Genomic DNA, 12928 nt, shown 5'->3' on the forward strand with positions numbered 1-12928 from the left:
ATGTTTCGGTCCAGTAATCTAACTGGCCAACAGTAAAATTGTTATACAGTGACCGCCTAATGTACCTCTAGCCACATAATCACTAGTTTGTTTCTGTATGGTGAATGCCTAATGTTTAGGGCCTGTACTCCATCAGCCTGCAGTAAAATGTATATCTAATGACCATCTCATATACCTCCAGTCACATAATGTCACAACCAGACATCTGAGAAGCTCTGACAGATGCCTTTCAGAACCTCCTCCTTGAGCTTTCTTTGTTTTGGTTTTTCAGTTCCTCATCTCGTTAGCCTCTCTCAGCTGTCTTGTAGTTGGACTAATTGCATCCCTTTAAATTCCTCCCCATAATGCATTAGTGTGCGGTTTATACAACTTCCTGGAGTGTGTCTGCATGCTGATCCTATTTCCCAGTCTTCTACAAGATAAGTGTTGTACTTTCATTTGTGATTTTATGTTTGCTGGATCCCAGGTGACCTGGACTCCCTCCGTGTCTAGTGTAGGGAGACGGTGGTCGTGTCCCCTCACTATTGTAGGGTGTTCAGGTGTTATATAGTCGAGGTACGAGGATATGCGATCATCCACCATTGGGGTGTTCGCATAGGCTGAGCAGAGTCAGGGAGAGTGCCAGGTCTTATGCAGGGGTCTCCCTTTTGTTCCTTAGTTTTGGATCCAGTGAGTCATATATTCATTTTGCATTGTCTTGTTTCCTGTACACCTTCCGTGACATTATAAACCGCCAAACATGTCTCAAGCATGGATCCGGTTTCATTTTTGACTGACCGTTTCCAGGGTCTTTCATTGGAGGTAGCTGATCTCCGTAAGACTCTTTCTCAGTTTCTAGTGACCGGTTCAGCTTGCGTTCAAGGAGTTTGTTCTGAGCCTAAGATCTCGCTCCCGGATACGTTCTCCGGGGGTAGTGAGAATTTTGTGCGTTTCAGAGAGGCTTGCAAACTCCATTTTCGCCTTCTTCCCCATTCCTCTGGTGACGAGGAACGGAGGGTGGGGATCATTATATCGCTGCTCAGGGGTAATGCTCAGTCGTGGGCCTTTTCGCTGCCGGTGGGGGCACGGCCCCTCCGTTCAGTGGATGAATTCTTTTTAGCCCTGGGTCAGATATATGATGATCCGGATTGTGTTGCTTTGGCTGAGTCTAGACTACGTCTGTTATGTAAGGGTAAACAATCCGCAGAGATATACTGCTCAGAATTTCGGAGATGGGCAGCTGATACTGGTTGGAATGATGCTGCACTCCGAAGTCAATTTTGCCATGGTCTTTCAGAGGGATTGAAAGATGCATTTGTCTTTCATGAGAGGCCTATCTCCTTGGACGCTGCTATGTCTCAGGCCGTCGTATTGACAGGCGTCTTAGAGAGAGAGGAGAGACCTCTCCTTCCTGTCATACTCAGTCACAGGACAGTGCAGCGGTCTCATTCTGTGCGCAGGGGTCTCAGTCGCTGTCAGCCCCTTCTGAGCAGGAGCCCATGCAGCTGGGGTTGATTGCCTCTGACAATAGAAGATTCAGCCCGCATGGGAAGGTTTGTTTTTGTTGTGGAGGTATAAATCATTTGGCAAATGTTTGTCCCTCTAGGATATTCAGGCAGTTTTCTGGGAGTAATAAAGAAACAAAAAGGAAAAAAATCTTTTAAAAATGTTCCATCTGTTACTATTGGCAGGGTTGAGGCGGAAATTGAAGGTTTTCTGTTTGCTTGTAGTTCCCGTTTTGTCCTGCCTGCTAGGGTGGCGCTAGAGAGCAAGAACATTTTTTGTGAGATTTTTGTAGATAGTGGAGCAGCTGTCAATCTCATTGATAATCATTTTGCGATAACTCATGGTTTCCAGGTATGCACTTTGGGAAAGGATATTCCTGTTTTTGCTATTGATTCCGCTCCACTTTCTCAGAAATCATTAAAGGGCATAGTTCATAATATTCGTTTAATTGTGAGTGATGCTCATGTTGAGGATGTGTCATGTTTTGTCCTTAACGGATTACCTACTCCTTTTGTGTTGGGGCTACCCTGGCTCACTAAACATAACCCCATCATTGATTGGCAAGCGAGGCAAATACAAACCGGATTCCCAAAAAGTTGGGACACTATACAAATCGTGAATAAAAACTGAATGCAATGATGTGGAGGTGCTAACTTCTAATATTTTATTCAGAATAGAACATAAATCACGGAACAAAAGTTTAAACTGAGAAAATGTACCATTTTAAGGGAAAAATATGTTGAATCAGAATTTCATGGTGTCAACAAATCCCCAAAAAGTTGGGACATGGCCATTTTCACCACTGTGTGGCATCTCCCCTTCTTCTTACAACACTCAACAGACGTCTAGGGACCGAGGAGACCAGTTTCTCAAGTTTAGAAATAGGAATGCTGTCCCATTCTTGTCTAATACAGGCCTCTAACTGTTCAATCATCTTGGGCCTTCTTTGTTGCACCTTCCTCTTTATGATGCGCCAAATGTTCTCTATAGCTGAAAGATCTGGACTGCAGACTGGCCGTTTCAGTACCCGGATCCTTCTCCTATGCAGCCATGATGTTGTGATTGATGCAGCATTTGGTCTGGCATTATCTTGTTGAAAAATGCAGGGTCTTCCCTGAAAGAGATGACGTCTGGATGGGAGCATATGTTGTTCTAGAACCTGAATATACTTTTCTGCATTGATGGTGCCTTTCCAGACATGCAAGCTGCCCATGCCACACGCACTCATGCAACCCCATACCATCAGAGATGCAGGCGTCTGAACTGAGCGTTGATAACAACTTTGGTTGTTCTTGTTCTCTTTGGTCCGGATGACATAGCGTCCCAGATTTCCAAAAAGAACTTCGAATCGTGACTCGTCTGACCACTGAACAGTCTTCCATTTTGCCACACTCCATTTTAAATGATCCCTGGCCCAGTGAAAACGCCTGAGCTTGTGGATCTTGCTTAGAAATGGCTTCTTCTTTGCACTGTAGAGTTTCAGCTGGCAACGGCGGATGGCACGGTGGATTGTGTTCACTGACAATGGTTTCTGGAAGTATTCCTGAGCCCATTCTGTGATTTCCTTTACAGTAGCATTTCTGTTTGTGGTGCAGTGTCGTTTAAGGGCCCGGAGATCACAGGCATCCAGTATGGTTTTACGGCCTTGACCCTTACGCACAGAGATTGTTCCAGATTCTCTGAATCTTCGGATGATGTTATGCACAGTTGATGATGATAGATGCAAAGTCTTTGCAATTTTTCGCTGGGTAACACCTTTCTGATATTGCTCCACTATCTTTCTGCGCAACATTGTGGGAATTGGTGATCCTCTACCCATCTTGGCTTCTGAGAGACACTGCCACTCTGAGTAGCTCTTTTTATACCCAATCATGTTGCCAATTGACCTAATTAGTGTTAATTGGTCTTCCAGCTCTTCGTTATGCTCAAATTTACTTTTTCCAGCCTCTTATTGCTACTTGTCCCAACTTTTTGGGGATTTGTTGACACCGTGAAAATTAGAATCAACGTATTTTTCCTTTAAAATGATACATTTACTCTGATTAAACGTTTGATCTGTCATCTACGTTCTATTACAAATAAAATATTGACATTTGCCATCTCCACATCATTGCATTCAGTTTTTATTCACAATTTGTTTAGTGTCCCAACTTTTTTGGAATCCGGTTTGTAAATGGTTGGAGTGACTTTTGCAGACAGAATTGCCTCATGACATCTGTTTCTGAGGTTTCTACTAAGACTGTACCACCTTTTCTCTCTGAATTTTCGGATGTCTTCTCTGAGAGTGGAGTTCAGGATTTGCCCCCCCCACAGGGAGTACGATTGCCCTATTAATCTCATCCCAGGCGCCAAGCTGCCTAAATCTCGTTTATACAATCTTTCCCAACCTGAAAGGGTCGCTATGCGTGCTTATATCTCTGAGAGTCTGAGAAAAGGACACATACGACCCTCGAAGTCACCTGTTGCCGCTGTTTTTTTCTTTGTTAAGAAAAAAGATGGTTCTTTAAGACCTTGTCTGGATTTCAGGGAGCTGAACAGTATCACTATTCGTGACTCTTATCCGCTTCCTCTGATCCCGGACCTGTTTAACCAGATTGTTGGGGCTAAAGTCTTTTCCAAATTAGATCTAAGAGGGGCATACAACCTGGTCAGGGTCAGAGAAGGAGACGAATGGAAGACGGCCTTCAATACCCCTGAGGGCCATTTTGAAAATTTGGTTATGCCTTTTGGTTTGATGAATGTCCCAGCCGTTTTTCAGCATTTCGTGAACAGCATTTTTTATCATTTAATGGGAAAATTTGTATTAGTGTATTTGGATGACATTTTGATTTTTTCTCCTGATTTCAAAACTCATAAGGAACACTTACGTCAGGTCTTGCTCATCTTGCGGAAGAATAAATTATACGCAAAACTGGAAAAATGTGTGTTTGCGGTTCCAGAAATTTAATTTCTGGAGTTTCTTCTCTCCGCTTCTGGTTTTCGCATGGACCCCGAGAAGGTCCGCGCTGTGCTTGAGTGGGAGCTTCCTGAGAATCAGAAGGCGCTGATGTGTTTTTTGGGCTTTGCCAATTATTACAGGAAGTTTATTTTGAATTATTCTTCTATTGTTAAACCACTCACTGATATGACCAGAAAGGGGGTAGATTTTTCTTCCTGGTCGGTAGAGGCGCGTAAGGCCTTTTCTAATATCAAGGAGAGATTTGCTTCCGCTCCCATCTTGGTACAACCTGATATTTCTCTACCCTTCATAGTTGAGGTTGATGCTTCTGAGGTGGGTGTGGGTGCGGTCTTGTCTCAGGGTTCCTCTCCTGCCAAATGGCGACCGTGTGCCTTTTTCTCGAAGAAACTCTCCTCCGCAGAGAGAAATTACGATGTGGGAGATAGGGAATTGTTGGCCATCAAGTTGGCTTTTGAGGAATGGCACCATTGGCTAGAGGGAGCCAGACACCCTATTACCGTGTTTACTGACCATAAGAATCTGGCCTACTTGGAGTCAGCCAAGCGTCTGAACCCGAGACAGGCCAGATGGTCTTTGTTCTTTTCAAGGTTTAATTTTGTTGTCACGTTCCGCCCTGGGGTTAAGAATGTGAAGGCAGATGCCCTGTCACGTTGTTTTCCTGGAGGTGGGAATTTTGAAGACCCGGGTCCCATTTTGGCTGAAGGTGTGGTGGTCTCTGCTCTTTTTCCTGAATTGGAGGCAGAGGTGCAGGCAGCCCAGTCAGAGGCTCCTGATCTTTGTCCTCCTGGGAGGTTGTTTGTGCCTCTCGCTTTAAGACACAAGATTTTTAAGGAACACCACGATACGGTCCTTGCTGGGCACCCGGGGGCAAGAGCCACAGTGGATCTCATCGCTCGGAGATTCTGGTGGCCTGTGCTTCGTAAGTCGGTTGAGGGTTTTGTGGCAGCCTGCGAGACTTGCGCTCGTGCCAAAGTCCCTCATTCACGGCCATCAGGTCCTCTCTTTCCCTTACCCATTCCTTCTCGTCCTTGGACACATCTGTCCATGGACTTCATTACGGACCTGCCTCGTTCCTCGGGGAAGACCGTGATTCTGGTGGTGGTGGACCGTTTTAGCAAAATGGTGCATTTCATCCCTTTTCCTGGTTTGCCCAATGCTAAGACGCTGGCGCAGGCATTTATTGATCACATTGTCAAATTGCATGGTATTCCTTCAGACATAGTCTCTGATAGGGTCACACAGTTTGTTTCCAGATTCTGGAAGGCTTTCTGTTCTTGCTTGGGGTTCAGTTGTCATTCTCTTCTGCTTTCCACCCGCAGTCGAATGGCCAGACGGAACGCGTCAATCAGAATCTGGAGACATATCTGCGCTGTTTTGTGGAGGAGAATCAGGAGGATTGGTGTTCTTTTTGTCCCTTGCTGAGTTTGCTTTAAATAACCGTCGTCAGGAGTCCTCTGATAAGTCACCATTTTTTGGTGCATATGGGTTTCATCCGCAGTTTGGGACTTTCTCGGGAGAGGGGTCTTCTGGTTTACCTGATGAGGACAGATTCTCCTCGTCTTTGTCATCTATTTGGCAAAAGATTCAGGTTAATCTAAAGAGCATGAGTGAGAGATATAAGAGTGTGGCAGATAAGAGACGTGTGCCTGGTCCGGACCTGAATGTTGGTGATCTGGTGTGGTTGTCTACCAAGAATATCAAATTGAAGGTTCCCTCCTGGAAGTTGGGTCCTAAGTTTATTGGGCTTTACAAAATCCTGTCTGTCATCAATCCTGTTGCCTACCGTCTTGATCTTCCTCAGACTTGGAAGATCCATAATGTTTTTCATAAGTCCTTATTAAAACCTTATGTTCAACCCATTGTACCCTCGCCTTTGCCTCCTCCTCCGATTATGGTTGATGGGAATCTTGAATTTCAGGTCTCTAGGATTGTGGATTCTCGGGTTGTCCGCGGTTCTCTCCAGTACCTCGTTCATTGGGAGGGTTATGGTCCTGAGGAGAGGATGTGGGTCCCAGTGACGGACATTAAGGCCACTCGTCTCATCAGGGCTTTCCATAGGTCCCATCCTGAGAAGGTGGGCTCTGAGTGTCCGGAGTCCACTCGTAGAGGGAGGGGTACTGTCACAACCAGACATCTGAGAAGCTCTGACAGATGCCTTTCAGAACCTCCTCCTTGAGCTTTCTTTGTTTTGGTTTTCAGTTCCTCATCTCGTTAGCCTCTCGCAGCTGTCTTGTAGTTGGACTGATTGCATCCCTTTAAATTCCTCCCCATAATGCATTAGTGTGCGGTTTATACAACTTCCTGGAGTGTGTCTGCATGCTGATCCTATTTCCCAGTCTTCTACAAGATAAGTGTTGTACTTTCATTTGTGATTTTATGTTTGCTGGATCCCAGGTGCCCCTGACTCCCTCCGTGTCTAGTGTAGGGAGCCGGTGGTCGTGTCCCCTCACTATTGTAGGGTGTTCAGGTGTTATATAGTCGAGGTACGAGGATATGCGATCATCCACCATTGGGGTGTTCGCATAGGCTGAGCAGAGTCAGGGAGAGTGCCAGGTCTTATGCAGGGGTCTCCCTTTTGTTCCTTAGTTTTGGATCCAGTGAGTCATATATTCATTTTGCATTGTCTTGTTTCCTGTACACCTTCCGTGACACATAATCACTTGATCTTTTCTGTCCGGTGAATGACTAATGTTTGGGGCCTATACTCCATTGGCCTGCAGTAAATTTTATAGCCAATGACCATCTACTATACCTCCAGCCTCATAATTACTTGATCTTTTCTGTACAGTACATGCCTAATGTTTGGGGCCTGTACTCCACCAGCCTGCAGCAAAATTGATATCCAATGACCGTCTAATATACCTCCAGCCACATAATCACTTGATCTTTTCTGTACGGTGAATGCATAATTTTTGGGGCCTGTAATCTAACTGGCCAACAGTAAAATTGTTATACGGTGACCGCCTTATGTACCTCCAGCCACATAATCGCTTGATCTTTTCTGTACGGTGAATGCCTAATATTTGGGGCCTGTACTCCACTGGCGTGCAGTAAAATTGTTATGCACTTACCGTCTATTATACCTCCAGCCACATAATCAATTGATCTTTTCTGTACGGTGAATGCCTAATGTTTGGGGCCTGCAATGCAGCGGCCTACAGTAAAATTTGTATTCATTGACCTCATAATGTACCTCGAGCCACATAATCACAATTTCTGTTATGTCAGGTGAATACCTAATTTTTATGGCCTGTTCGCCTGTGGCCTAAAATAAAAAATTTCTAGGTTACAACAGGGCACATTTTTGAGAATTTCCCTTTAAGATGCATAAAAATGGCCCCTTATTAAAATACATATTTTTGTGTGGAAATTTTTGTCATTGATCCCCCTCTAGTATGTCACTGTCAATGTTGTGGGTCTATTTGTGCAGTTCTAGTAAGTATTTGGTGGATGCAAATATGACCTGAAGGTTTTTCAGGTTCGCCTGCCATTAAAGTGAATGGGGCCAGACACAAACTTGTGGTTCGCAAACATTTGTTTGCGTTTGCGAATCGTCCCGGCTGATGTTCGTCCATCACTAGTGGCGAGTATGGAGTTTTTTTTTTAATTAACATAAAAAAAGGCGTACAAATGTTGGTGAATGGCTTCTGACCAAATAGTTTTGAATGGACGATTAAAAAGTCGCACTCCTGGTTTTCACTTCCAAAGCTGTATCAGGAAAACTGAAGGTGTGGCTGTATCCTTGTGTGGTTTTTCAACAAATCTCATGGATGTTCTCCATGCAGAAATTCACTTGCCGTGCGGCTTTGCAAATAAAGGGTGAGTACTGCAGCAAATAGGCATCAAAAATCACTATTAGAAATTGTGCTTTTTGGTGCAGCTTGGGTGCAGAAATCCACAAGGAAATTCATGTGGATCTTCTGTGTGTTAACCTGCACCCGTGTGCAGGTACCCTTAAGCTTTTTGCAACAATTTTTATTTAACTAATTTTTATTTTTTTATTTGTGGAATAAAACACCTTCATGTATCAACATATCCCAGTTGTTTATTATCTCTTTCTGTATTATAGGAGCATTGGGCTATATTTAAAAGCGAATACCGCTTTTTCACTTTTTTTTCTGCATTGTTTTCAGTGCCCGCTTGTGAAGGTATTTGCTTTTAAATATACCCCCATGGCTCCTATAATACAGAAAGCTAAAAAAAAACAACTGGCATATGTTGATAAATGATGATGCCATGAAGGAGAAGACATGTAGGCAGCCTTTAATCTGCTTTACAAGTAGCCACAACCTCTTTCTTTCATTGACAGGAACAGACAGTGAAAATGTCTTCACACCTGGCCCTGTCAATCATAGTTGAGAGAACGCAGCAGTTGCAGAGAAAGTACAGCCTCCAGGTGTTGCAGCAACACCTCCTTTGCTGCTAGACAGGCCTGGGACAATGTCTAGGCGAGGGTAGGCACCCTCATAGTACACCGTCTGGCTACCCATAAAATGGGGCGCTGTTATTGCTGCATCTGAAGCCTCTGAGGCAGTAGAGTGGCACAAGAGGTCAAGATGTCATAATTGAGACCTCCTGCGCTGGGTCTCACATGATCACTGTCACAGATGATCCGCGAGAATATTGAACCGTCCTTCCAATATTATCAATATTACTATCCCTTATTGATCAATGGGTCTATTAAACAGTATTTATTTCCATAGGCCCCAGAACCTATAATCTGATTACTCAGAGCGTCTCCTTCTGTGTACCCAGAGAACAAAATAGTCCTTTTGTTCAAGTCAGTCAATAGATGCCCAGCAGATAACACAATTACAGCTGGTTTCCTTAGTTTGACCCTACGCAAAAGAACTTCACTTTCTGCAGAGATATCACAGCTAGGTGTGAAGACTAACACCTGGGGGGAGCCATTTGGTGTCGCTGCCAAGGGGCTTGTAAGCTAGCTTGAGTCAGACAGGCCGGCACCAAGGTTCCCAGATTGAAACGTGAATCTGAGATATGATTTTAACCCTTTTTAAGAAAGACCAGGCATCTTACGGACGTACAAATTATGTCATTGCGTCACTCAGAATTCACTGGACATTTGCATATGACAAACATAACTCTAGGAGATGCCCAGGTAAAGTTATGGTGTAACCCCATCATAGAACCAGTTATAATAGTCATATTTGGTTTCCCTGAACTCCATATTTTGTGGGGAATGTGAATATGTGCTTGTTACTTGTGTACAGCGGAGACATCCCGAGATATGGCACATGCCATATTTCAGAACTGACATTCACCTCAGGAATACAGCCTGCCCCAGCAGACGAACTCTCAATTCCCCGCCTTGATCCTGGGACCCTTATAACAAAGACCTAGAATCTGCTAAAGGAGTTCTCCACTTTTAACAACACCTAAAGTGGGCCTCAGCCAGAGAACCCGTGGGCTGTAGGCATATTTGGATTATTAGACTCTGGACAAGGTTTCTTGGACTTTATCCCTGCAATAGACTATTTCACCAACAGACATCTTTTCTGCGGAAAATAAGTATTTTCTTTCTTTTCTCCCTTTTTGTTTATTGGACTATACTTTCCTTGATAATTGTTTTAATAATTACTGTACATCTTGATAAGTTCTCTAGCCATATGCCTGCTTTCAAACACTTCAAAAACTTACCCTAGCCTCTCCGAAGAGAAAGCTACTCGGTTCTGTTATCTAGATAGTGGGTTCCTTGCTCGCATAAATTACAAGGTGGTGGCAGTCAAACTACCCTGTGTGTGGTTCCGGTCCGGTCGCTCACACGCTTACTTGTGGTCAACCTGCGGTCCAATCCCCGCGCTTTCAGCCTATCGACTGTACGGACTCAAGTTAGACTGTCGGTGTGCTGAAAGTGGCTGGGAGGCCTGTTTGAGGATTGACCACTAGGGGCGCTGTGAAGGTTTTGTGACGTATTGTGGCCGCGACGGTCGCAGTTCGTCACATATTGGTAGGCAGCTACTGGGATTTTTTTGCATGTGTTTGGAACATCTGAACAGAGATTAACTAATTTACCGCTGTCGAAACCAAACCAATTTCGTGGTGGTGTGGCTGAGTGCAATACATTTATTTGTGTGTACAGAGAGATTGTGTAGTCCAGTACCCTCCCCGACATCTTGTTTTCTTTATCTATCTTTTATTTGGCGTGAAAATGTCCGGGGAATACAAGAAAATGGCTTTGGCAGATCTGGAAAATTTGTGCCAAGAATGGGGCATTGAAGTTGGTCGCAAGACGAAGACCGACCTGATAAAAGCCAACAACTGCGGGTGTTGGATGTGTCTACTGCGGGAGACACCGGCCCATCTGACTCGAGGCCTGAGGAACCGGAGACTGAGTATCCTGACTACCTGGAGGGGGAACGACCCCCCGGCGCAGAATTTCAGTACAGATCCTAATTTTTCTTCAAGTACTCGCCTGGAACTGGCCAGTACCGGACTATCTATTTGTACGGGTCCTATGATGCAGCAGGCCCTCCAAAAGTTAATGAACACTGACCCGGTAAAGTACCTGCAGTACATGGCGGAGCGCGAAGGAAGCCAAAGTCGGCATGAAATGAGCATGGCCAGAATACACCAATCCAGCCGAAACTCATCACCCAACTTTCCTGCAGAAGGAGCGGCATCACACGTGAGTGAAAATTTTTAATTTGCTCCTATTGAAAAGTACACTGACATAGACTTGTTTTTGCGATCCTTTGAGAAAGCCTGCCATCAGTATTGTCTGCCCCAAGAGAAGTGGGCCAGACACCTGACACCCTTGTTGCGCTACAAAGCCCTTGACGCGTTTTATCCATGGAACAGGATGATGATTATTCCGCCATAGAAGACGCTATCGTTGCTAAATACCAGCTGACCCCCTGAAGTCTATCGAAAAAAGTTTAGGTCCTTACAGAAAGATCGTACGGACTCTTATCCGGATGTGGTCAGCAGCTTACGCACTACATTCCGCCAATAAACTTTAGGCCTAACGAAAGGGTCTTATGACGTCCTAGAGGACTTGATGGTGCTAGACCAGCTTCTTTGTATTTGCCCTACGGATGTGAGACAATTCGTGCTAGAACGGAAGCCTGCGTCAGCAACCGCTGCTGCGGAGTTAGCTCAGACTTTTGTAACAACCCGGGTGCCCGATCTGCTCAAATCTGCAACATCTAACTGGGGAGGAGGTCTGCCCAATGGCAGGGCAGACCCCCCTGCCTCTGTGGGCCGTCCACCACAAAGACCACCAAGTGCAGCTACTGCTTCCAGACCTGGGGCACCTGATGGAATCACCTGTCACTACTGCCGCAAGCCAGGATATATGAAATTTATCTGTCCTGAGCGGAGGCAGCCACCGCCAGCATCTGGACCACCTGTACCTCGCCCACAACAGACACAGCCAGCCAGCGCACCCCAGCGTGAACCATTGTCCTCAACTGTTTTGTTCACTGGTGGAGGGGAGATTCACCCAATCACCAGCAATCACCAGCTTGTTACGGTAAATGACCAGCTCGTCACCGGTTTCCGGGACACGGGAGCCGATGTCACCCTAGAGCGTCCGCACCTTGTGCCAATAAAGGACGTTATCCCAGACAAGTATCTCACCCTCACTGGGGTGGGGGAACTCTTTCTCACATTCCCCAAGCCCCGGTTTCCATCGACTGGGGGGTGGGTGTTCAAGAAAGGGTAGTTGGTATCCTATTCCTGTTTTGTTGGGGTCCAATCTGGGCAAGCTGGTATCCTGTTATGAACCTGCCACGAACCCCTTGGGATCCCAGGAAGGGGGTCCACCCTCTGCCCCCACCCAGGGGCAAAAGTCTGGGGGAGGGGGGTTGAATGTATCCATGACGTATGATATGCATGACGTACCTGCTAATGGGATTTCTACATGTGATATTGAAAATGCTAATCTGCCTTGCTCCGAAGTCATACCTGTCCTAGCTGTGACTCGGAGTCGGGCCACCCAAAACTTGAACTCAGAACAGGGGGAAGAGGCTCCGGTCTCCTCCGACTCCTCTGACCCCAGGGAGGGTGACTGTCAGCCCCAGGCCTCATACGCCACGGGCCAGCTGGCTGAAACGGATCGTGCGGCCTTCGAGCACGCACTTCAAGCCGATCCTAGCCTCGAGGTTCTCAGAAGACAGGCTGCTGAGCCCCTCGCGGACGGGGCCAGGTTCAAAGTGTACTGGGAAGGTGGGAAGTTGTATAGTGAGGCAATACAACCCACCGAAGGCGAAATGACCGTGAGTATCAAGTCGCTTGTGGTACCTAGTGCCTTCCAGGGGCATGTGCTGAAATCCGCACATGACATCCCCTTGGCGGGGCACTTAGGAATTCGCAGGACACTTGACCGTATTCAGGGGCATTTCTACTGGCCTAGAATGAGGATAGATGTCATCAATTATTGTCGCTCCCGTACGGTTTGTCAGAAGGTTAAACGAGCTGAGAATCCGCTCAAGGCTCCCCTGTGTCCACTGCCAATCATAAGTG

Source organism: Bufo gargarizans, chromosome 4 (assembly GCF_014858855.1).
Source record: "Bufo gargarizans isolate SCDJY-AF-19 chromosome 4, ASM1485885v1, whole genome shotgun sequence".
NCBI classification, from domain to species: domain Eukaryota; kingdom Metazoa; phylum Chordata; class Amphibia; order Anura; family Bufonidae; genus Bufo; species Bufo gargarizans.